Source organism: Carcharodon carcharias, chromosome 17, assembly GCF_017639515.1.
Source record: "Carcharodon carcharias isolate sCarCar2 chromosome 17, sCarCar2.pri, whole genome shotgun sequence".
Lineage (NCBI taxonomy): Eukaryota > Metazoa > Chordata > Chondrichthyes > Lamniformes > Lamnidae > Carcharodon > Carcharodon carcharias.
Genome location: NC_054483.1, coordinates 20,510,647 through 20,534,772, shown reverse-complemented (window position 1 = coordinate 20,534,772; position 24,126 = coordinate 20,510,647). Strand labels below are relative to the sequence as shown.

General features: G+C 45.0%; 1 protein-coding gene across 3 annotated transcripts in view; it reads left to right on the top strand.

Moving 5' to 3' along the window:
• The first annotated feature begins 17,040 nt into the window (after positions 1–17,040).
• sema4c (sema domain, immunoglobulin domain (Ig), transmembrane domain (TM) and short cytoplasmic domain, (semaphorin) 4C) overlaps positions 17,041–24,126 on the top strand; it is an 86,575-nt gene continuing 79,489 nt past the window's right edge. For 2 of the 3 annotated variants that reach the window (XM_041209336.1, XM_041209333.1), the window contains exon 1: positions 17,041–17,461. The gene's annotated coding sequence lies outside the window, so the exon portion shown is untranslated. Of the gene's footprint in view, positions 17,462–21,238; positions 21,292–24,126 lie in introns of all 3 variants that reach the window. The other variant, XM_041209334.1, reaches the window with a different exon arrangement.

Here is a 24,126-nt window from a genome sequence, read left to right as displayed (position 1 = left end):
CCCATCACCCATAGACTTGTTGGCCAACATCGGCACTTGGTCCAGCAGTACTTTATTTTTAAAGTTCTCATCCTCTTCTTCGAATCCCTCCAAGATCTCACCCTACCTCAGTAATCTCCTCCAGTCTCATAACCCCCTAAGATCTTTGTGCTTGTCCAACTGCGGCCTCCCATACGTCTCCAGCATCATCGCACGACCTTTGACTGTCAATGCCTGCAGAGCCTAAAGCTCTGGAATTCCCTCCCTAAGCCTCTCTGCCGCGCTATCTCTTTTTTAAAATGCTCCTTCAAACTTCCCTCTTTGGCTAAGCTTTCGGTTCTCTGTTCCATTATCTCCTTACATGTCATTTTTGGTATCAATTTACGTACTATTGTGTGATGTATTGTTATTATTGTAAATCGGTGGTCCAGTGAAGTGCCTTGAGACATCTGACTATGTACAAGGCATTTCTGAAAGCAAGTGGAAGTTGAGAATTGCGAGAATAAGGTTTTTTTTATTCATTCATGGGATGTGGGTGTTGCTGGGCCAGCATTTATCTCCCATCCCTTGTTGCCCTTGAGAATGTGGTGGTGAGCTGCAGTCCATGTGTTGTACAGTGCTGCTAGGAAGGAAGTTCCAGGATTTTGACCTAGTGACAGTGAATGAACAGCAATATAGTTCTAAGCCAGGATGCTGTGTGACTTGGAGGGGAACTTGCAGGTGGTGGTGTTCCCTTGTGTCTGCTGCCCTTGCCCTTCACAATTGGAGCAGCCGTGGGTTTGGAAGGTGCTGTTTAGGAGACTTGGTGAGTTCTTGCCGTGCATCTTGCAGATGTTGCCACTGTGTATCAGTGGTGGAGGGAGTGAATGTTTGTGGATGGGGTGCCAATCAGATGGGCTGCTTCGTCCTGGACGGTGTCAAGCTTCTTGAGTGTTGTTGGAGCTGCACTTATCCAGGCAAGTGGAGAATATTCCATCACACTCCTGACTCATGCCTTCTAAGTGGCGGACAGGCTTTGTGGAGTCAGAAGGTGAGTTACTCTCTGCAGAATTCCCAGCCTCTTTGACCTGCTCCTCTAATGACAGTATTTATATGGCTGGCCCAGCTCAGTTTCTGGTCAGAGGTGACCCCCAGGCTGTTGATAGTGGGGGATTCAGTGATGATGATGTCATTGAATGTCAAAGGGAGATGGTTAGATTATCTCTTGTTGGGGATGCTCATTACCTGTGTCATGACAGCAGATCACAGCCCCAAATTACTTACAGGCATATTGAACCTTTTAAAGGAAGATATGCATTTTTTAAAAACACCTACAAGCAAAAGCTGGCTGAGAATTTAAAGTAACCACTTTCTGGAAAATTCCTATGTGGATTGTATTTGACCGACTAGTACAGAGAGAACGTGGAATGTTGCACCTAAAAAAGATGTTGAGACAGAGACACTTGAAAGGGAGAGGTGCAATGTAAAAGAATGAACTTCAATCTCCTGTGGTTGCAGAGACAATGGAGACTAATTACCACATCTCAACAGAAACTATCTCCTGTTGCATTATGTCTCTGGTCATGGTCTGAGTTGAAAGAAAGCAGATTCTGGGTGAAAGACATGTTTGTTTTTTTCCCTTTCAGCAATACGCAAGGAAATGGGTTAAAAAGCCAGCCGCAAACCTGACCTTTGTGTTCTAGTTCTGGTGTTCTAGTGTGTTCTGTGAAGGTCACAGCAGAAGAACATCAACTAGATATCCCTGCAGCTTGCAGCTAAAAGTCTATCTCTCTCTCTCTCTCTCTCTGGCTGGAGGCAAGTCAACAAAAGCCACAGTCAAAACGGAAACAGAAGAACTCCTTCATCTAACCTGCAGAAGCAAGTGTCTCCAAACCAACTGTTCAGCTGACATAGTCAGCTGTACTGGAATCACCCAATTTAACATTTCACCATCTACTCCTTATGGGCAAGCCAAAGACTTTTGTATATCTTTTTTAACTTTTATTTTTTGGACTCAACTTCTCGTTTCTAACTTGTGTGTTATGTGTGTTGGGTTTTGATTTTTTTTTTCCTGGGTTTTTACTACAAATAAACTTACTCTTTCTTTGACTCAAGAAAGCCTGGTTAAATTGGCTCCTTCTAAAATATACGGCGATGGGGAATAGGTATCTATGAGGGAAGGGATCCCTTTTAAATTAAACTTGTTGCAACCAACCATCGAGGTTGAATAAAGAAGGGGAGCCAGCTCAATCCTCCTCACCCGGGAACACAACAAAATTGGGGTCCCGTTTGGGAAGTTAACAATTTGGAGTATCTCGTCCAGGATCGTAACAAATTGGGGAATCTTGCCCGGGGACCGGCCTTAACACCTGGCACTTGTGTGGCACTGATATTATTTGCCACGTATCAGCACAAGCCTGAATATTGTCCAGGTCTTGCTGCATTTGGACAGGAGTGATTCAGTATCTGAGGAGTTGCAAGTGGTGCTGAACATTGTGCAAACATCAGTGAACATCCTCACTTCTGACCTTATGATGGAAGGAAGGTCATTGATGAAGTAGCGAAAGATGGTTGGGCCTAGGACACTACTCTGACGAACTCCTCCAGTGACGTCCTGGAGCTGAGATGACTGACCTCCAACAACCACTAGCATCTTCCTTTGTGCTCAGTATGACTCCAACCAGCGGAGAGTTTTCCCCCTGATTTCCATCGATTCCAGTTTTGCTACGGCCCCTTGATGCCGCATTTGATCAAATGCTGCCTTGATGTCAAGGGCAGTCACTCTCGCCACACTTTGGGAGTTCAGCTCTTTTGTCCATGTTTGGACCAAGGCTGGAATGAGGTCAGGAGCTGCGTGGCCCTGGCGGAACCCAAGCTGAGCGTCAGTGAGCCGGTTATTGCTGAATAAGTACCGCTTGACAGCACTGTCAACTACACTTTCCATCACCTTGCTGATGATTCAGTGTAGACTGATGAGGCAGTCATTGAATTGATTGGATTTGTCCTGCTTTTGTGTACAGAACATACCTGGACCATTTTCTACATTGCCAGGCAGATGCCAGTGTTGTAGGCATGCTGGGACAGCTTGGCTCGGGACCTAGCAAGCTTTGGAGTACCATTGCTGGAATGTTGACAGGACCCATAAGCTTTGCAGTATCCAGTGCCTTCAGCCATTTCTTCATATCATGTGGAGCGAATCGAATTGGTTCAGGACTAGCATACAGGACGCTGGGCTCCTCAGGAGAAGGCTGAGATGGATCATCTGCTCGGCACTTCTGGCTGAAGATGGTGCAAATGCAAAAGATTAGGAGAAATCAGCCATGGTCCCTGCTGCTGATCATCCCACAGTGATCCTTGGTGTGTGGCCATCAGGTCTGCCTGCAATATCACTGACAGTTTAATGGCCTGGCAATGCAGGCTATCAAAGCTCTGAGACGAATAACGGCCACAGAAGATGGCAGGTGCAGATGGCACAATGCCCCCAGGAGGCTCAGCAGAAAGCTGACATGAAAATCAAGGCCAAAAAAAAAAAATAATGCTTTCAAAGAAACCTCCCACAACTATAAGCTGGTCACTAGGTTGTATCAAACCACGACCTGCAGTTCGAGAAGGCCGATCATCACCACCCTCTCATGGCTCCTAGGGACGGGCAACAAATATTGGCTCTTTTTCAGTGACTCTTACATCCCCAATAACTGAACGAAATCTTGCTCTTCAACCAGCTGGCACCGATGTTGGGAAATTCTGTCGCTTTGAGCCTGCCTGCTGTTTGCTTATTTTCCCCTTTGTAATGAGCAGGCCGTTAACGCAATGTGCGGCCTTTGTGATGCGAGTGGGGGTTGTAATAGTACATGAATGGAGCAGCCCACAGAACAAAAGTCAGTGAATCTCAGCAGGAGTGTAGCGCAATTGACAACAAAGGGCTTTACTCTTATCTGGGCTTCAGGGTCACAGAGCTGAAAGGGTGGCAGGCGAACATGTTAAGTGTCTTTTCCTTTGCAATTGTGATTTCAGGAAAGCAGTCTCCTGAACGTCACTCAGTCCCAGTGACATTCTCGTGTGAACCCAACCCCCGAGGAAGGAGACTGGTAGTAAATTTTTCAAGCCTCAATGTCCGCCACTGTCACTCAACCTAGATTAGTTGGCACTTTGTTCATTTCTTCAGGCAACTGATGGTGGAGGGAGAAGCATCTGGTTGATTTGGCACCTTGAGGAGACTGGTCTTGTCCTGACCTCAACCGGTAGCCAAAGAGTGAGATAAAAGCAAAATACTGTGGATGCTGGGAATCTAGAACAAAAACAGAAATACCTGGAAAAACTCAGCAGATCTGACAGCATCTGTGGAGAGGGATACAGTTGACGTTTCGAGTCCATATGACCCTTCATCAGAACTAAGGCATATAGAAATGAGATGAAATATAAGCTGGTAGAGGGGGGTGGGTGGGACGGGTAGAGCGGGATAGAGGGCCAGTGATAGGTGGAGTCAAGAAGAGACTGCCAAAGATGTCATAGACAAAAGGACAAAGGGGTATTGACGGTGGTGATATTATCTAAAAGATGTGCTAAAGGGCACATTAAGGGTAGAAAGCAGGACAAGCTAGTGGCAGATGGCCCTAGTGAGGGTGGGGTGGGGGGAAGGGATCAAAATTGTTGGGAAGAGTGAACCAGAGTGTCATAGAGAAACTGATCCCTTTGCAAATCTGAGAGGTGAGGGGTGGGGAGTGCAATGGCGATGGGAAGATGATTTCGGCTGTGGGGTCATATTGAAGGTGGTGGTAACAATGGCAAAGGACAATCCATCACATGCAGAGGCTGGTGAGGTAGAAGCTGAGGATAAAGGACCAGAGCCACATGAGGGCAAAAATTTAATTAAAATTGAAAAAAATGTTTCGAGCAAAGTGATCAGTTCAAATGTTTTACAATGCTGCTTATGGAGCTCGAATTCCATGACACTGGTGTTCGTGAGCTAATACCCTAACTTGCACTGCATATTATGACTCTGTTACTCACGTGACAGAAGAGTGGGTGTCATCTCAATGGTCTGGCCACTGGGATAACAGATTTGGGTTCAGCAGAGCAAATTCCTGAAGCTGGCCCATGGCATGCTGCTCTCGTAGAACCTAAACTTACAAGTAAGATGATACCATCAGGCATGGTTGTGGTCAAGAAGCCTGCTATTGTGCACTGCCTCAGGGCACAAATGAAGAATGAGGCACACAGAAGGCAGTCAGCACCTCTAGTACACATCATCAATAGGCAAGGGGCAAGTTTTTTTTTATTTTTAAAAGCAAACCAGAAGTTAATTTGTGCGGATTGAGTGCCACTGATGATTGTGCATAAAAGCCCTGCTCCAAACAGCACGCTGTCCCATCCCCCATAACTCCCTGGGGAGTTGCAGCAAACCCAGTCATAATTCCTAATGATAGGACAGAACATCCTGTACAGCGCGCAGTGTGGACTGTCCCGATCATGATCTGAGATGTTGTGTAACAGAGACCCATTCATTGACAAATGAAACAGACCTCGGCTGTTAATGCATCAAAGATGCCACTCTGTCCGCTCTCACCATCAGAGGGCCCGCTGTGTACGGTCTTAAAGGAGAACTGCATTTACCAGAACAACGTTCTAAGAAGGCAAAACAAAAACAAAAATACCTGGAAAAGCTCAGCAGGTCTGACAGCATCTGTGGAGAGGAACACAGTCAACGATTCGAGTCCGAATGACTCTTCATCAGAACTAAGGAAAAATAGGAAAGAGGTGAAATATAAGCTGGTTTAAGGGGGGGGGGGGTGGGACAGGTAGAACTGGATAGAGGGCCAGTGATAGGTGGAGATTGCCAAAAGATGTCATAGACAAAAGGACAAAGGTGAGTTGATGGTGGTGATATTAGCTAAGAAATGTGCTGATGGTGATATTAAGGGTAGAAAGCAGGAGGAGCAAGGGACAGATAGCACTAGTGGGGGTGAGGTGGGGGGAAGGGATCGAAATGGGCTAAAAGGTGGAGGTGAAACAATAGGTCGAAATAAATTTAAGAATAGGAGGGAAAAGAAAAATATATATGTAAAAAAAACATTTAATTATTGGAAAAGGAGGGATCCGAAAGATCTTGTCAGTAAGGCACAGAAGGAGGCAGTTCAGCTTATTGAGACCCTTCTGGCTCTCTGTGAAGGAATCCAGTCAGCCCCATTCCCAAGTTCTATCTCTGTAACCCTTCAGGTTTATTTCCCTCAAGTTAAATGCCCATGCAGTTTCTTTTCAAAATCATTGATCATCTCCACTTCCTCCACCCTTGTAGGCAGTGAGTTCCAGGTCATTACACTCACTGCAAAAAAAATCTTCATTGCAACCCCCTACTTCCTTTGTCCAAACCTTTAAATCTGTGTTCCCCACCATCAGCTAACAGTTTGTTTAATTTATTCAAATGGGTCATAATCCTTCACAAGTTTCCTAACTATCAAATTTCCCCTCAATATCCTTTGCTCCAAGTCCAAGGACACCAGCTTCTCCAACCTTGTGGCTAAACTCCCTCAACCATTCTGGTAACTCTCCTCTGCACCTCTTGAAGACCCCTCACATCATTCAAAATCCCTCAACCATTCTGGTAAATCTCCTCCACACCTCTCGAGGACCCCTCATATCACTCATAAAGTGTGGTGACCCAAACTGGATGCAATACTCCAGTTGTGGCCTGAGTGTGTGATTCCAACAGGATTGGCAAGCAAATGAAACTCTTTCCTTCTGGTTTGTAAATAAAACCAACCAGGCTTGGTGTTGCACTCAGCCAGTAGGCTCCAATGGAGATCCTTCTTCCAATTATGGCTGTAGAATCTATTATATCCACCCAAGTAGGCAGATGGGGCGTTAGTTTAACATCTCCTCTGAAAGCTAGCACCACCAACTATGTAGCATTCCCTCAGGACTGCGCTGGAGCATCAGTTTGATTTTTTCCCATGCAGGCTCAGTGTCACGGCCTGTTCTGAGTTAATCAATGGTAGTTGGGGCAGCATCTCTGGAGCTACTGTTCGCTGAGAACTCACTGAATTTACCAAATAAAGGTCAGCCAGTAAACTAACTGAATAAGGAGGGACAAGCACAAACTGCACTGTCCTGCTATATATAAAAAGAAATGGAAAAATTCAGCAGGTCTGGCAGCATCTGTGGAGAGAGAAACAGAGTTAATATTTTGAGTCCAATTCTTCGGAATCGAGTGTTCTGCTCTTCAGCGCAATGTCCAGTTCCTGCTACTGAGTTTGGAAAGCTCTGGAGTTCCCTCCCAGAGCCTCTCTGCATCTTGATCTCTCCCTCCCCTAAAGGCTATCTCTTTAACAAAACTGCTGATCATCTGTCCTCATATTTCCTCATGTGGCTCGATGTCAAACTTTGTTTGGTAATGCTCCTGTGATGCATCTTGGGAAGCTTTACTAAATGAAGGGCGTTACACGTCATTGTAGACATTTGAGCATGGAAGGCAGTTCAGAGATGACCCACGAGACTCATCCCATGTGAGGGGATATTAACTATGAGGAAAGACTGAGGCACTTGAAATTTTCAGCTTGGAAAGGAGACACCTGAGAGATGATCTGATAAGAGTCCGACAAGATTACTAAGGGGATGGAATCCAGACTATTACTTTATGCTGATGGGCAAGTGGGCAATAGTAAAAAGTAAATTTAGGGCTGGTATGACGAAATTATTCACAGATTGATTAATATGTGGAGCAGACTTTTTCCAAACAGAATAAATGGAGCGAGACATCTTGGACTTTTTGTTGAAACAGTTCGATGCTGAGAACAGCAGGACTTGTGTTCTTTTCTGTCGACAAAGCAGGATTTGCCTTCCTTATCCGTAATTATCTGCTAACACACCCAACGTGGCAAACGTGCTTTTATCCACCCCCGCCCCTCTTTTTGATGGACTATAGTTTCACAGGGGACCACTGCAACCCAGTGCCTCACCCAAGGGGATCACTGTTACTCAGCCTAGACCATGCAGTCTTTGAGCATGGAAGAATCACAGTCCCTAGCCAACAGGACAGCAGGTTTCCTCTCACATGCACCCAACATTACGAACGTCACCCATTCTGCCATCCAAGGTGAGGTCCAACTCAGCATGAAGCAGGGATTAACAACGGGAGGAGCAAGTGGAGGCCAGGGTGGTTCTTTGCCACTAGGGAACAGGATAAGGCAACTCAGGAGTCAATCCAACCCAGGGCAAGGACTTTCCCCCCAGTACCAGTTAGCTGTGAAGCAATATTTACTTGGGTGGATCTGCAGCCTCTGTCCTTGGTAAAGGATGGTATGGAAAACAGCAAGCATATAATCAATAAGAGACACCTTGTTAAATAATGTTTGACAAAGTCATTCATCCCTGGAGGGAGTGAAACTTGGCACTGACGGATGTTGTGCGGAAAACGGATTGTCTGTCAGCCAAGCGGATTTTTACTCTCAGGTCTTCTTCCTTCCTCTAATGAGGGCACTGACCTCCGCTGAGGCACAGTTCCACAGGCATTGCTGATTGCCAGTATCTCATCCTCTTAGCTATTTTTCCTGTCTGGGTTTGCACTGTGAATGTCAGAGAAAAGACAGGCTATCTCCTTTCATGACCTAAGGACATGGCAAAGAGCTTTGCCACCAATGAAGTACTTTTGGAGTGTAGTCACTGCTGCAATGTAGGAAACAAACAGCCAATTTGCACATAGCAAGCTCCCACAAACAACAGTCTGATAATGACCAGTTAGCTTGTTTTTATGATGTTGGTTGAAGGATAAAAATTGGTCAAGACATAGGGGAGAACTCCTCTGCTGTTCACTGAAACAATGCTATGGGATTGTTTACATCCAGCTGGGAGAGTAAATAAGCCCTCAGTTTAAAGCATCAGCCAAAAGACAGCATCAATGGCCATATAGCACTCCCTCAGTACGCACTGAGCATGGCATCTTGGGTTTTTTTAGCTCAAGTCTCTGGAGTAAACCTTCTGACTCAGAAGCAAGAATGCTACCCACTGAGCTATAGCTGAGCATGACTCTAGTAGGATATTGTTATGCACACAAAGGCATTTCAAGCAGGTGCCCCTGTTTAATGACCAGCAGCAGGAATGCAGGTCAGTTGTCCCCACTTTTATCCATGAACTGTGAGAGGAATAAAACATCCATTCTTCCAGGGTCAGACCCATCTCTGCACAGACCAGGAAACCTTACTCCTGGCGCATGAATCCCAAAAAGTTAACATATAAGTTCAACAGGTAATAGAGAAGGCAAATGGAAAGATGGCCTTTATTTCAAAGCGAATGGAGTATAAAAATAGTTAAGTCTTGCTAAAACTATACAAGGCACTAGTTGGACCACACCTAGAATACTGTGAACAATTTTGGTCCCCCTGTCTAAGGAAAGATATACTGGCTTTGGAGGCAGTCCATGGAAGGTTCACTAAGTTGATCCCGGGTATGGAGAGATTTTCTTATGAGGAGAGGTTGAGTAGGTTGGACCTGTACTCATTCGAGTTTAGAAGAACGAGAGGCAAGATTATTAAAACACATAAGATTCTTAGGGGGCTTGACAGGGTAGCTGCTGAGAGGTTGTTTCCTCTTGTGGGAGAATCTAGGACCAGAGGGCATAATCTCAGAGTAAGGGGTCACCCATTTAAGACAGAGATGAGGAGGAATTTCTTCTCTCAGAGGGTAGTCAATCTGTGGAATTATTTACCTCAGAGGGCTGTAGAGGCTGGGTCGTTAAGTATAGTCAAGGCTGAGATAGACGGATTTTTAATCAGTAAGGGGATCAAGGGTTATGGGGAAAAGTCAGGAAAGTGAAGTTGAGGATTATCAGATCAACCATGATCTCATTGAATGGCAGAGCAGACTCGATGGGCCAAATGGCCTACTTCTGCTCCTATGTCTTACGGTGTGGATCACCTGTTAACCAGGGGAGGGATGGACGTCTGTTCAACCATTGAGAACAACAGGGAAAACTGAATTTTGCCTTTCTGCACAATCATATTTTCCAGCAGGGGTTTCTGAATGATCAGAAACATGAAGTCAGGTTGTTTCTTTCCTTCTCCTTCTCTCATTCTGGTTGGGTTCTTGTTGTCACTGGCTCCAAATGGGCTGGTCCCTCAGAGCTAGAGAACCTGCTGGACACAGAAAGGAGGGCTGTCAGCAAGACCTGATCAAAGGCCAGCAATCATTAAACCCAATGTGAGTAATTTACTCTGTATCTAAACCATGCTGTAGCTGCCTTGTGAGTGTAAATAGAGGGACTTTTATTCTGTATTTAAACCCATGTTGCACATGCCCCTAGGAGCGTTTGATGGGACACTGCAGAAGGAGCTTTATTTATATATTTAACCCATGCTGTACCTGCCCTGGGAATGCTTGATGGGACAATGTAGTGAGGGAATTTTACTCTGTATCTCACCCATGCTGTACCTACACTGGGAGTGTTTGATGGGACAGTGTAGTGAGGGAATTTTACTCTGCATCTCACCTATCCTGTACCTACCCTGGGTATTTGATGGGGACAGTGTCACGGGAACTTTACCCCGTATCTAAACTGAGCTGTAAATGACCTAGGAGTGCTTAATATTGACTCCGAGAATAAAACATGTTTGATCCTCAGCATTAATAATCCTGACAGTGAGCAGCACAAAAGAACATCAAAAGTGAAAACTGAAAATAAGTAGAGCCAATAATTTGTGATGGGCTTAATGAGCGGTTTCATGACGGCAACCTTTCACAAGCAATGTCTCTTTAGAATCCAAACAAGCTGTCAAATATGTAAAAATGCAGTGTTGCCTTGGAGACTTCCTTCAAAGGGTGACTGCACTCTGCTGCTGCTCCTCTCAACTTTAATATATTCAACCATAATGGGAGAGAAATACAGTTTTCAACAAACAGGCCTTTTATGATCAGAGAGACACATGCTTTCCAAGACAGATGAGAAACAGTCATAAGCATGTCACCATCAGCAGTACATTACTGTGACATTGCCTGGGTAACATTCATATGCTTAGCACCAACAATAAATCATTATCACTAAAATACACGATCTGGCCATTATCATATTGCTGTTTGTTGGAGCTTGCTGTGCACAAATTGTCTCTATTTTCTATTACAATAGTGACTACACTTCAAAAACAGTGCAGTGCTTTGGTACATCCTGTGGTTATGAAAGGGGCTATATAAATGAATACCTTTTTCAATTTTTCTGTATTTTGTCCTTTTGATCTTTCTTGTGAAATTGCAACAGCTAATGCTAATCAATGGTCTCAAACGGTAGGAGGTGAGAAGGAAAGCTTGCAACAAGCAAACCCCCAACAGCCAAGTAGTGAAAGATACTGCCTGCTGTGCTGAGCAAGCAGACCAGAAAAGGTACAGTCCATCTGCTCCCTGTGCCAGTTAGCTGTTCTGGGCTGAGGCTGTGATAAGGGTCACATTTGTCCCTCAGCACTGTTAAGGTTCTGAAAATTATTAACAGTGATCCCTGCTCAATTGATCCTGGCTGAAAACCATTGGGGTGGGAACTGGGTTTGAGTTTGGTGTTTAAGTCAAGCAGAGCACTGAAATCCAGACTCTAGCCTCACTTGCAGACTCATCGTTGGGTACCAGAGCAAGCCTGATTCCTGTAGAACAAGACATAACCTGGAGAAGACTGTTATGGGTATATCCAGTCCATGGAGCATTCAGTGCAGGGTTTATTAAGTGTAATGTCTCTTCAGCATACTGTATATTAGATGCAAACTACATTCATTTTACAATGTGTTCATTGAAAATATATTCAGGACAAAGTACTCCATGTCGAATACATTCACTACAGACGATTGAATTGTCCTGAGAACATTCAATATAATGTCTGGCGTGCTGTATATTTTGTCTGGAGCACTTTAAGTGTCGTGCACGTTCAATATGGAGTATATTTAATGTTCATTCAATGCAGAGTATTTTCAGAAAGAGTAGATTTGCTGTTGTATTCATTCCATTCATCGTACATCAATGCATAGTATGTTTGGTGACAATACAGTTAGTATATGGAGCATCTGTGCAACATTGAGTAAATTCAGAGTATAGTGGATGCTCAGTATAGGTATTTTTAGTGCAGTATGTATTCAGTGTAGGGTCAAAGTAGGGTCAAATGTTCAATTTATTGTAGATTTCTATCAAACCATCCAAGATGGCTTTCTTTACACCAGTACCATTCTACACCCATTAAAAACCTAAGCCTTCTACGTTCTTTCTCTCCAATTATCATCCATATCTAAAATCCTGCTTCTCCTCCAAAGGGGAATGCATTGTCACCTCCCAACTCTGTGCTCTCCTCTCCTAAATTTTCCTTTTCAAATCCCTTCAATACCTTTACACCCTACCCATTCAAGATTATCCCAGTTCAACTTACCAGCAGCATTTTCTGCAACTGTGGTTTACAATGAATATGAGGTTTTATGAGGGTCATGATTTAAACTAACTCCTTTAAGTCACGGTAAGATGGAGCAGTGGATAGGGGCATGTGACCTCCAGTAGTTCTTTTTGGTGAGAAGCTCATGTGACCTAGTTGCCATGGGGACTTTGGCTCAGGTCAAGGCCTGTTGAAAGCAAGGTGCCAATTTTTAACACCTGGAGACAAAAGAACAGGCAGCTCGCCTTGTTACTGCCAGACTTAATAACTCAGAGACCCTGAAGGGAGAGAGAGAGAGTGTGTCCCAGACAGACAGATAGGAAAACAGCAGCTTCTGTAATTGGCAGAGGAAAAGGCTGCTTTTTGTTAGCCACCAGACAGGATGCTGGTGGGAGCTTGTTGTTTGGTCAAAGGGACCTGGGAATACTTAAGGACACGGGAAGATTCACCCTGGTGTGGTCAGGAGAAGGAGTCATTAGACTGGGCCTTTCTGCTTAAAGTCAGTTCAGGGGTTCTCCGAAGATTTTGGATGGACACTGGACATTATGACTCAGTGAAACGGAGAGAATTGAGCCTGTTGGATGTTGGGACTAACTTGGGACTGATTCCCCAAAAGACTACAATTCAGCAGAGAGTCTGGTGTAATGTTTCAACGCAGGGCGGGGTTTTCCATCTTGTATTATCCTCTTAAGGGAGGATATCTTTTCTGGAAGTTTGTGTTATTTACAAATTAAGTCATATTTAGTTCAGGTTGGTTTTAATTTGATACAGCTGGTAAAAGTCTTAAAATGTGAAATCTTGTCATGTGCTTCTTTTGGGTCAGCCACTGGGAATTCACATCTCTTCTTAAAAGTTATCAGTCTCTTTGGGGATCATAACATTTGCATTGCCTCGACTTATTCTCCCCAAATTCTCTACCTGTATGACATGGTCAACCACCCCATTCATCTGCAGCCTCCCCCTTTTCTGTTATCTACTCATGGGGACCCCCACTAACTTGGTTTCATTCCGTTGGTAGCCATACCTCTGAACAGCACCATTTCATGCTGTCCCAACATGGTCAGCTTTAGAATACCTCACTACTTAACCTTCATGAAAAATTCGACCCTAAACTGAATAGTAAACCAGTTAACCCCAGGGCTTGAAAATTGCAGCTATGAGGAGAGATTGGGTAGGCTAGGATTGTTTTCCTTGGAACAGAGGAGACTTGGAGGTGACCTAATTGAGGTGTACAAAATTATGAGGGGCCTAGATAGGGTAGACAGGGAGAGACTTGCTTCCCCTAGCTGAGGGGTCATTTACCAGGGGACATAGATTTAAGGTGATTGGTAGAAGGAAGAGAGGGGACATGAGGAAAACCGTTTTCACCCAGAGGTGCCTAATTGGTAGTTGAGGTTGAAATGCTCACCTCCTTTAAAAGGTACCTGGGTCTGCATCTGAAGCGCTGTGACCTGCAAGGCTACAGACTAGGTGCTGGAAAGTGGGATTAATATGAGCGGCTAGTTTCTTTTTTCTCTTTTTGGCCAGTGTAGACATGATGGGCTGAATGGCCTCTTTCTGCACCGTAACATGTCTATGGTTCTAATCTCTTACATGGAACTGTCCGTGTGCATGTGGTTCCAACTGCATACATAGAATTACTGAGACCGTGCAGCATACAAACAGGCCATTTAGCCTAACTAGCCTGTACTCCCCAGGAGTTCTCCCATTCCATGGAGCAATCTGTGTCTATTTATGTCAGGTTTTGTATTTTAGTCGGTGGGTGCTTTTGGCATGTCATGTACCAATATTTGGAGTACAATAGGTCGTGCTATGAATAAAGCTGAAGAAACTTTTTAAGAAAACTGTAAACATAACAATCTTTAACAGTTTAGGAGGAGTGTTTCCTTTAATTTAACAGAGAAGGAAATTATATTTATTTCTGTGCATTACTCCACTGTGCACCACTGTGCATAACATTCTGTACGTATCACTATATAAACCATACGTATATTACCCCATTCTTAATCACTGCACATTAGGGAAGTTGTGTGTTTTACTTTGTGTTTTGATTTCTGTGTGCACCTCATTAGCTTGCTGTCTCCCTCAACTTAAAGAAACAACATTTTAACTCTTTCATTTTCAAATCTTCAAGTCAACATTTTTGAAACAAATAACTGGTAGAATGTTGCACAGCTCCCCTTTGTCCCTTCCTCTCCAAACTTGTGACTGTTTTTCCTCCTCTTGAGCTGTTTCATTTATTCTTCCTACTTGCTACCCTTCCAGACTTGGGAAAGCAGCAAGTAGCCCGCTTAAAATAAACTGTTCAGTAATTTCTGCTGGGCAAGGTGAGGTGTTATCAGTGTCTGCTCTCCCTCTGCCAGCATAAATTACTTCGAGGTCAACTGCAGCGGTGTATTCACCGTCCAACCACAGCATGAGTGCTCAGGAACGGGGAACGTCACTGCAGAGAGATGAGTGGTGATGATTTGGAATAGTGTCTGATCGGCTGGAGGACACAGATTCAACTGTGTCCCACACAAGGAAATTGTACAAATATTTGAACGTGGAGAAAATGCAGGAATAGAGGGGAAGAGTTGGGGATTGACATGAACTGGATTAATTATTAAAAAAAAGAGCCAGGACAGTTTCGATGGGCTGAATAGCCACTTGCTGTACTCATCGATGACTGGAGAAGTAGTAGTGGGGAACAAAGAAATGGCGGAGGAACTGAATAGGTACTTTGCATCAGTCTTCACAGTGGAAGACACCAGTGACATCCCCAAAGTTCAAGAGAGTTGGGGGGGTTGGGGGGGTGGGGGGTGGGGGTGGTGGTGGGGGAGGTGGGCTGTGGGGGTGCAGAGGTGTGTATGGTGGCCATTACCAAGGAGAAGGTGCTAGGAAAACTGAAAGGTCTGAAGGTGAATAAATCACCTGGACCAGATGGATTACACCCCAGAGTTCTGAAGGAGATAGCTGAAGAGATATTGGAGGCATTAGTGGTGATCTTTCAGGAATCACTGGAGTCAGGGAGGGTCCCAGAGGACTGGAAAATCGCTAATGCAACCCCCCTGTTTAAGGGAGTGAGGCAAAAAACGGGAAATTACAGGCCGATTAGCCTGACCTCAGTCGTTGGTAAGATTTTAGAGTCCATTATTAAGGATGAGATTTCAGAATATTTGGAAGTCAGCATGGTTTCATCAAGGGGAGGTCATGCCTGTCAAATCTGTTAGAATTCTTTGAGGAAGTAATGAGTAGGTTAGACAAAGGAGAGCCAATGGATGTTATATACTTGGACTTCCAGAAGGCCTTTGTCAAGGTGCCGCACAGGAGGCTGCTCAGTAAGATACGAGCCCATGGTTTTAGAGGCAAGGTACTAGCATGGATGGAAGATTGGCTGTCTGGCAGGAGGCAGAGAGTGAGGATAAGGGGGTCCTTCTCAGGATGGCGGCCGATGACTAGTGGAGTTCCGCAGGGTTCAGTGTTGGGATCACAAGTTTTCACTTTATACAGTAATGATCTAGATGAAGGAACTGAGGGCATCCTGGCTAAGTTTGCAGATGATACAAAGATAGGTGGAGGGACAGGTAGTATTGAGGAGGCGGGGAGGCTGCAGAAGGATTTGGACAGGTTAGGAGAATGGGCAAAGAAGTGGCAGATGGAATACAACGTGGGGAAGTGTGAGGTCATGCACTTTGGTAGGAAGAATAGAGGCATAGACTATTTTCTAAATGGGGAGAGAATTCAGAAATCTGGAGTGCAAAGGGACTTGGGAGTCCTAGTCCAGGATTCTCTTAAGGTTAACTTGCAGGTTGAGTCGGTAGTTAGGAAGGCAAATGCAATATTGGCATTTATTTCGAGAGGACTAGAATATAAAAGCAGGGATGTGCTGCTGAGGCTTTGTAAGGCTCTGGTCAGACCACATTTAGAATATTGTGAGCAATTTTGGGCCCTGTGTCTCAGGAAGGATGTGCTGGCCCTGGAGAGGGTCCAGAGGAGATTCACGAGAATGATCCCAGGAATGAAAGGCTTAACATATGGGGAATGTTTGAGGACTCTGGGTCTATACTCGATGGAGTTTAGAAGGATGAGGGGGGATCTGATTGAAACTTACAGAATACTGAAAGGCCTGGATAGAGTGGATGTGGGAAAGATGTTTCCATTAGTAGGAGAGACTAGGACCCGAGGGCAAAGCCTCAGAGTAAAGGGAAGACCTTTTAGAACAGGGATGAGGAGAAACTTCTTTAGCCAGAGAGTGGTGAATGTATGGAATTCATTGCCACAGAAGGCTGTGGAGGCCAGGTCATTGAGTATATTTAAGACTGAGATAGATAGGTTCATGATTGGTAAGGGGATCAAAGGTTACGGGGAGAAGGCAGGAGAATGGGGTTGAGAAACTTATCAGCCATGATTGAATGGCGGAGCAGACTCGATGGGCCGAATGGCCTAATTTCTGCTCCTATGTCTTATGGTCTCCCATTCTGCATCTGTGGGTGTGTTTTTAGTGAGATACTGTGTGATTCTGTACAGTTGTGTGACTGTGATAATCTGCGTTTATTCAGTGTGTCTGGGAGTCTGTGTGTGTTTTGCCACTCGTGTGTGTATGGGTTTCTCTCTCTCTCTCTCTCTTAAGGCTACACTGTCTCTTTAAATGGGCGCGTCTCTCTCAGGGCTGGATTAGAGGCTGCGCGGGGTAATCGGGACAAGTTTGCAAAAAAAGGAGATTGGCGGGGGTGGTGGTGGTGGTTTGTGAACTGCTTTGGGAAGAAACCCTGAGCAGCGTTAAGAATATCCATTTCCTTACCGGAAAGAAGGATGTGCTGTGAGGGAGAGAGGGAGTGAGAGAGATGCAGAGAGAAAGGTTCGCTTCTTGTAAGGTTTTAGGCGAGTAAACAATAGGGCTTTAAACATCTGGTCTTTTTCAGCCTGGGACTGACTGGCTGTACATCATTTCTCCATCTCCCTTTACTCCTCCCTCCCTCTCCCTCCCTCCTCCTGCTGACAATTTTCCGCCTGGACCTTCACCCAACATCTCCTGTCGATGCTGCTCCTGCTTTTGGAGAGAAGTTTTCTGGGGGAAAGAAAAAAAGAGACATTGCAGCCGGAAACCCGGGAAGGGAACGTTTGCTGTGAACTCGGGTAAGGAGCTGGCACTTCACTCTGCGACTGTGCACAAGACAGGCAGACAGACAGACAGGCAGGCAGACGCAAATCCCCGGGTCGTTTTAATGCATTGTAGCTCGCTGAATATTTTGTATCAAATCCTCCAGTTGCGGTCAGCACCGAAGATGATTCCTTGGTTATTTTTCCATCTGCTTCCTTCCCATCCTGATTGACTACAATGGTCCCGAATCCGACCCAGTCTCTTCCATTGGCTCAGGACAATGAAAATCAGGAGCAATGGGCGAGAGCGGAATACATTAAGTGGGCTGGGGACAGAAAGACCCCACCAGAACAAAGATTTCAACATTCCTGCGGGTTTAAACGTTATGTATTGAATTTGTTGGGTTTCTAAATATTCTGTTTTCAAAGCAAAGCTAGTTTTTATATATATATATATATATATATGCCTCCCGGTGCGTTCGGCAGTATTTTATTCCCCCACCCCCTCCCTCCCTGTATTCAACACATGTAATTTATCCTGTTGTGCTGCCAGAGAGAAGGTCCAGTTGTGGGGGACCAGCCAGTTGCGTTTTTTTCTGCCGTGCATGGGGACTTTTTTTCCGAAGAGGGGAAAGCCAATCTATTGAATGCCAGGAGGAGGCTGCAGAATTTGGAGGGACCTGTCATAAAATAGGAGCGAATGGGGGAATAAATAGGTTTGCAAATAAATTGGTTCAATCCGTATGATGGTAGATTGAAAATATGCCCTGGGCAAGAACTTCTTGTGTTTTTAAAAGAAAATATTTCTCTTTTTTTGCCCGTTTCGTTGTTATAAGGATTTAGACACGAGCTGGAGCTCCTATTTTAAACATTTCGGACTATGCGTGCACCTGAATCCTCTGTGTGTGTGTGTGTGTGTGTGTGTGTATAAAACACCTATTGTCCTGATCTGCATAATATTTGTAAATCGACGAGGTAGAAGAGAGATGCAACAAGACGGGAGCGGTTTCCGATACGCATGCTGAGTTCTTGTATAGGGAAGACACAAAAAGCTTTTTTTTTTAATTTAAAAAAAAATATATATATATAAATCGAGCTTTTAAGGTTGTTATTAAATGTTGATTGTGTAGAAGGCGGAGTGATGGGATGTGTAGGAGGAGGATCTTTGTAACTTCAGTCGGGCTATTTTGTTTCAAACTGCGTGTGACGCAATTTCATTTAAAGGGGCAGTGTCAGAAAAGTCATATCCATACCTTTTAGCCTATTTAGATCCCTCCCCCACCCCCAGTGGGGCTACCTGTACCTTGCTCCTCCTGCTTTCTACCCTTAATGTCACCTATTGGCACGTGTCTTAGCTAATATCACCACCGTCAACACCCCTTTGTCCTTTTGTTTATGACATCTTTGGCAATCTCTTCTTTGCCTCCACCTATCACAGGCTCTCTATCCAGCTCCACCTGTCCCACCACCCCCCCCCCCCCCCCCACCCCCAAACCAGTTTATATTTGACCTCTCTTCTATCTTTCCTTAGTTCTGTTGAAGAGTCACACAGACTCGAAACGTTAACTGTGTTCCTCTCTGCAGATGCTGTCAGACCTGCTGAGCTTTTTTCCAGGTATTTTTATTTTTGTTCTTGTCAGTCCATACCGGTGGGTGAGGGGAAGTGGGTTGGTGGTGAGGGAGGCATAACTGCCCCGCCAGTTTCAATTCGGTGCTCATCGTGTTGGAGAGTGCGGCAAATGAGCCGTTGTGTAGCTTGCAGCAACAGTATTAAGGTTGGAAACAAGACACCAATCTCTCCATAATCACCCCACGACCTGGGTCATGTAGAACATGGGGTGGATATCAAGTGAAGCTTCCACCTTTAACATTCCCAGGTCAGATACAGCAGCAAGGGGACCAAGAATAAAGCCCCCACCAACAAACTGGCATTTATTCAGCAACCTTCTGCTCTGGAACCCGAGCAAAATTTGACGCTGAGCTACAGATGGTGTTGCTCAGGCAGTTGACCAAAAATTTGGTCAAAGGGATTGGATCTTGGGAGCATCTTCAAGAATGGAAGATATGGAGAGGTTTAGGGAGGCAGCTCTGGAGCTGAGGTTCAGGGTACTTGGAGACAGGGCTGCCAATAGTGGAGCGGTTAAAAATGGGGATTTGTATAAGGTGGGAATTGGAGGAACACGGAGACCACAGACAGTTTACATCTTGAGCTTAGAGTGATAGAGAGGGGTGAGGAATTTGAATGCAAGCATGAAAAGTTTAACGTCGGAGGCAGGACTTAACCAGGAGCCATTGCTTGTCGATGAATGCTGTAGTAATGGGAGAAAGAGACTTGATCTGAGTTACAATGTGGGAAGAGTTTTGGATGACCAGCGAAATGTGGAAATGGGAGACTGGCCAGAAATGTGTTTTGGAATAGTCAAGTCTACATGAGTGAGGGTGAGCAGATAAGCTGAGTCGGGCCATGTTCCAGAGGTGGAAATAGGTCATGTTGGTGCAATATGAGGTAGGGAGGTAGGGAGCTGATCTCGTAGTCACTTATAAGACCCAAGGTCACAAGGGAGGCAGTGGCATGGTTGTATTGTGATGGGAACAGTATTCCAGAGACCCAGGGTCATGCCCTGGGGACCTGGGTTAGAATCCCACCATGGCAGATGGTGAAATTTGAATTCGGTAATCATCAGGAATTTAAAGCTTTTAGATGACCACAAAACCATTGCAGATCGCCATAAAAAACCATCTGGTTCACGAACCTCTTTCAGGGAAGGAAATCTGCCATCCTTTCCCGGGCTGACCTACATGTGACTCAAGACCTACGGCAGTGTGATTGACTCTTAAATGCCCTCTGAACAAGGGCGGTTAAGGATGGGTAATAATTGCTGGCTGAGCCTGCTACACCCACATCCCATGAATGAATAAAAAAAACATAGAAACTAGGAGCAGGAGTAGGCCATTTGGCCCTTCAAGCCTGCTCCGCTATTCATTATGATCATGGCTGATCATCCAACTCAATAGTCTGCTCCCGCTTTCTCCCCATATCCTTTGATCCTTTTCGCCCCAGGAGCTATAACTAACTCCCTCTTGGGCAAAAAAGCCTTGCTCAGCCAGGGGAGAAGAGCTGATGTTAGGACTGACTAGTCCTCCCAATTATTTAGATGAAGGAGATTTCTGGTGTTCATTTCTTGATAGTGGGCAAGTATTCAAAGTACTGCAAATGCTGGAGATCTGAAAGAAAAGACTGCGTGCTGGAAAAACTCACCAGGTCTGGCAGCACCTGTGGAGACAGAAACAGATTTAATATGACTTCTTCGTTGTTTACAGAATCACAGAATTGTTACAGTGCCAAAGGAGGCCATTCAGCCCATCGTGTCTGCACCGGCTCTCTGAGCATTTTAACTTAGTGCCAATCTCCTGCCTTTTCCCCGTAATCCTGCACATTGGATGGTTATGTAAGTGGAGACGATGCCCTCTTGAATGCCTCAAACGAACCTGCATCCACCACAATCCCAGGCAGCGCATTCCAAGCCCAAACTATTCGCTGTGTGAAAAAGTTTTTTCTTGCCTCGCATTTGCTTCTCTTGCAAAACACTTTTTAAAAACTGTGCCCCCCTTGGTTCTCGGTCCACTTGAGCGGGAACAGTTTCTCCCTATCTACTCAGTCCAGACCCCTCATGATTTTGAAAACTTCTATCAATGCTCCTCTTAGCCTTCTCTCCAAAGTAAACAGACCCAACTTCTCCAATCTTTCCTCCTAATTGAAATGTCTCAAGTTCCGAAGAAGTCATAGTGTTAACTCTATTTCTCTCTCCACAGATGCTGACAGACCTGTTGAGTATTGCCAGCACGTGGCGTTTTTATTTTATATGGTAAGCAGCAGTCAGGCAATTGAGAGGGGTTCCCGTTTAGCAATTCCCAGTGCAACATAGCATGAGGTCAATACAGAGTGAAGCAGTTTTCTTCTAGCATCCCAAAAGTGTGATTGTGCTCCAATCTCAGACACACATTGCTACCTGCATTGTAACGTTCTTTGACTTCAAACTCCTTGGATTTCCAAGTGAGATTACTCAATTGGGGTAGTTGTGTGTTTTGAACTTGTCCCCTTTTGGAGCTGCGTTGTGTTTTCCCCCATGGTCAGACTCGTTCAAGCAGCGGAAAGCTATCCCCGGCTAATCCGCGTTGATTTCCAACTGACTGCGCCACTCGGTCCCCCTTCTCAATTGTTCATCTTTTTGAGAAGCAGAAGAGCGGTGTTTGCTAAGCTGCTTTGTGGCTCAGAAGGCTACAGATAGCCTCGGCGTATGTTAGTTATTGATCCGACTTGACCCTGCGCGGTTGCTGCTTATTCTGTGCCAGTCCATTGGCTGCCAAGTGTTCTCCTCAATAATAGCACTTGCTTCTTACTGTTGGCAAAACGGAGCATTAATAGACAGGCACTGAGTAGCCAATCGACTGTTAGTGTCAGTATCGTGTGATTTGGGGTCAAAGTAAAAAGAGTCCTCATTGCTCTGTGATGGGTGTCTACCTCCCACAGTGAGGTGGTCAAAATTGGAACGGCAGCTGTTAACCCATACTCTATTGGATGTTGGCTCTGGATCGTACTGTGCCAGTTTATGGGCACAGCACACGCAGCAGCTTTCAAGAGAAAAGATGGAAAAGTTTTTCACGTTTGACGCCTACTCATGGTTCTGCCTGCTTGACTTCATAAATTTCCTCATTATGGTAATTGCAAAATCAAGTGCCGGGTTCGTTAGGTGTACCGCTCCGGTAAATCAGACAGGAATTGATAGTCTGATGCAGAATGTTCCAGACTGGTGATGTCCATTTAATATCATAGTCCTCTGGAAAATTTGACCATTCATTTGCCTGAGGTGTGGTGCAGTGATAAGAGCCAGCACCACCATCTCTGTGGAGAACGGTTTCCACCAGCACCATTCACCCATTGTTGGGAGTGCGGTCCCTGTTCTCCCCCTAAGCATTGGTTGGGTACCCTCGCCCATGAGGCTTGAGGTGACCACTAACCTACCAATTTGCAACTTGTGCTACTGAGGGATCTCTTGCAGCAGAAGTCCTTTTGGCTCAACAGCTCCTGGCCAGTCTTAATGCTCCACATGAGCCTCCTTTCACTCCAGCAGATATAACTATTCCTTTCTCCCTCGTGCGCTTATATAGCTCTCTGCTACTCGTGTCAAGAACTCCCTGTGGTGGCAAATTCAGCAACTGTCTGGGTAAAGAGGTTGCTTCAGAATTCTGTATTTGGATTTATTGGTTAATAACAGGGCTAAGCTGGCACACAGATCTCAGCTAAGCAATGCAAGAGCACATTCATCTGTGGCTTGTAAGTGGACCCTTGTTCCTCTTGCGATGTTTTTTCATCTATTGCTTTATAATGCTTCCACAAGCATTGGGATGTTTTGGCACATTAAAGGTTCTGATGACGGGTCATACGGACTTGAAACGTTAACTCCGTCTTCCAATCCACAGATGTTGTCAGACCTGCTGAGTTTTTCCAGCAATTTTTGTTTTTGTTTCTATTTCAGTACAAGCTGTTTAAGGCGTTAGATAAACGAGAGTTGTTGGTATCTGTGTGGCTCAATGGATGGTGCGTTCAGCCTCGGGTAATGGTAATGAGCCACAGTCCATAATTGACCCAAAGGATTCTCTGTTTGTTAAAGAGGGGGAGAGAGAGAAAAGTGGTTATATATCTTGAGGGGTGCCATTCCGAATCAAAGTTGAGGCAAAGCAAGGAGGCAGCCCTCCATGAACTACCACAGCTGGTACAGGGACTGAACCGTTCTGTCGGCATCATTCTGCACCACTCTCTAGCCAACTGAGCTAACCTACCCCCACTGAGCCCTCGGGAAAGACCAACTTTCGGACATCACAACAGTGGCTATATTTCTAAAGAGTTTGATTGGCTGTAAAGTGCTTTGGGACATCCTGAGCTTGTAAAAGGCAAATCTTTCTTTGTTTCTGTTATTCAGATGCCTGTTTGTAGGAAAAATAGGCTTGTGTAAGCATTCAGCAAGAGATGGCTTAGTCAATAACGTCCCAGGTAATCCTGTTCCGTTTTATAGCATGTTTGTGCCATTGTTAGGCAGATTTTAAGAATGAGTCACCAGGTTTTGTTGTTGCAATTGAATGTGCCTTTATAATGTGTTTTTTAAGTTACTGAATCACCAGTTTGTTTGCACTTCCTAAATCCCTGTGCCTTGACAACCTGATAGCTGGGGGAGGGGAATGTAATGGTATGGAAGATCATGTTGATTGGGGGAGAAGAATGGTGTGAGAGCAAAAGAAAGCAGGGGAGGTGGGAATGGAGAAGCTGATATGGGAAGAGTGGATTGTAGCGTGTGGAAGCTTTCTCTGCTGGAAGATTGTTCCTGGAAGTATCCTGTTGATTTTCTAATTGCACAGAAGAAAATTGTGCTCTAAATGTAGGCACACGTCAGTTCCTGACTGTGGTAAGAGAAACCTATCTAGTAACATGACACAGACCCACTGTGTTTATATAATTGGCACAGCCAATGTTTTTTCACAGGATCTTCAGCAGGGAAAATTTTCCTAAACACTCGATATCTCTGCGTCATCGATTCAGCCCTGTTATTGTTTCTTTGCACTAGAAATAGAGTCTCGGCAGCTAGAAGTTACCATCAGTGACGTTCTTGGACAAACTCTTCGTACTGGTACCAATCTCATCTCCA